Source organism: Entelurus aequoreus, linkage group LG08 (genome assembly GCF_033978785.1).
Source record: "Entelurus aequoreus isolate RoL-2023_Sb linkage group LG08, RoL_Eaeq_v1.1, whole genome shotgun sequence".
NCBI classification, from domain to species: domain Eukaryota; kingdom Metazoa; phylum Chordata; class Actinopteri; order Syngnathiformes; family Syngnathidae; genus Entelurus; species Entelurus aequoreus.
The window spans coordinates 71587185-71589903 of record NC_084738.1 but is presented as its reverse complement, the minus strand read 5'-3'; positions in this window follow the sequence as shown (position 1 = coordinate 71589903).

Sequence of the window (2719 nt, the reverse complement as noted above, 5' to 3'; positions counted from 1 at the left end):
GATTATTAGCTCCACTTGTATTATTATTATGATGGTTATTAGTTCCACTTGTATTATTATTATGATGATTATTAGCTCCACTTGTATTATTATTATGATGATTATTAGCTCCACTTGTATTATTATTATGATGATTATTAGCTCCACTTGTATTATTATTATGATGATTATTAGCTCCACTTGTATTATTATTATGATGATTATTAGCTGCACTTGTATTATTATTATGATTATTAGCTCCACTTGTATTATTATTAAGATGATTATTAGCTCCACTTGTATTATTATTATGATGATTATTAGCTCCACTTGTATTATTATTATGATGATTATTAGCTCCACTTGTATTATTATTATGATGATTATTAGCTCCACTTGTATTATTATTATAATGATTATTAGCTCCACTTGTATTATTATTATGATGATTATTAGCTCCACTTGTATTATTATTAAGATGATTATTAGCTCCACTTGTATTATTATTATGATGATTATTAGCTCCACTTGTATTATTATTATGATGATTATTAGCTCCACTTGTATTATTATTATGATGATTATTAGCTCCACTTGTATTATTATTATGATGATTATTAGCTCAACTTGTATTATTATTATGATGATTATTAGCTCCACTTGTATTATTATTATGATGATTATTAGCTCCACTTGTATTATTATTATGATGGTTATTAGCTCCACTTGTATTATTATTATGATGATTATTAGCTCCACTTGTATTATTATTAAGATGATTATTAGCTCCACTTGTATTATTATTATGATGATTATTAGCTCCACTTGTATTATTATTATGATGATTATTAGCTCCACTTGTATTATTATTATGATGATTATTAGCTCCACTTGTATTATTATTATGATGATTATTAGCTCCAGTTGTATTATTATTATGATGATTATTAGCTCCACTTGTATTATTATTATGATGATTATTAGCTCCACTTGTATTATTATTATGATGATTATTAGCTCCACTTGTATTATTATTATGATGATTATTAGCTCCACTTGTATTATTATTATGATGATTATTAGCTCCACTTGTATTATTATTATGATGATTATTAGTTCCACTTGTAATATTATTATGATGATTATTAGCTCCACTTGTATTATTATTATGATGATTATTAGCTCCAGTTGTATTATTATTATGATGATTATTAGCTCCACTTGTATTATTATTATGATGATTATTAGCTCCACTTGTATTATTATTATGATGATTATTAGCTCCACTTGTATTATTATTATGATGATTATTAGCTCCACTTGTATTATTATTATGATGATTATTAGCTCCACTTGTATTATTATTATGATGATTATTAGCTCCACTTGTATTATTATTATGATGATTATTAGCTCCACTTGTATTATTGTTCATTGGCAGCCTCCAAGTGGGAAGTTTGCAGGCGCCAAAGAAAAAGAATCTTTCCTGGCAATGTTGCAACATTTCTGTCAGGTGTCTTGTCACCAAGCCAAGCCCAGACCTAACCCCCTGGCTGAGGTGGGTGGGTGACCCGCTGACAGGGTGTGAGTGTGTAGATAAGGAGTAATAATACATGTGTGATAGTCATCAGGACACGTGAGGCGTTCAAAGACACAACTCATTCTTATTCCTCCAGCCTGCATATCAGGCCCGTGCAGGAGTGCTGATAGCGCCTCCTGCAGGGGTTTGGGGGGGCGGGGCATGGCTCCGGGAGCTTAGCGCTATATGGAGGTCGAGGGTCAGGCGGGGCGGGGGCGGGGGGGCCTCCATGGTTTTTAGTGTGTGTTACTTTGAAAAATAAGATCATTTTCTGCAAGGTAAGTTCTTAAGAAACCCTGAAATGTTTCCATTTTTCATCGACTTATGAAGAAAAACCAATGAAAGACCACATTTGGACTTTCTACTCCATGCAGCATTCTTACAAGGACAGCATATTTTCACACATTTGTCCTCTGCATTTGTCCCATCACCCTTGATCACCCCCTGGGAGGTGAGGGGAGCAGCGAGCAGCAGCCGTCGCCGCGCACGGGAATCATTTTTGCTGATTTAACCGCCAATTCCAAGCCTTGATGCTGAGTGCCAAGCATTTTTAGTATACTACTACTAATAATAATGTTAATAATTATAACACAATAAGCCACTGAGCAGGTTATACTACTACTAATAATGTTAATAATTATAACACAATAAGCCACTGAGCAGGTTATACTACTACTAATAATAATGCTAATAATTATAACACAATAAGCCACTGAGCAGGTTATACTACTACTAATAATAATGTTAATAATTATAACACAATAAGCCACTGAGCAGGTTATACTACTACTACTACTAATAATGTTAATAATAATAACACAATAAGCCACTGAGCAGGTTATACTACTACTACTAATAATGTTAATAATTATAACACAATAAGCCACTGAGCAGGTTATACTACTACTAATAATAATGTTAATAATTATAACACAATAAGCCACTGAGCAGGTTATACTACTACTAATAATAATGTTAATAATTATAACACAATAAGCCACTGAGCAGGTTATACTACTACTACTAATAATGTTAATAATTATAACACAATAAGCCACTGAGCAGGTTATACTACTACTAATAATAATGTTAATAATTATAACACAATAAGCCACTGAGCAGGTTATACTACTAATAATAATAATGTTAATAATTATAACA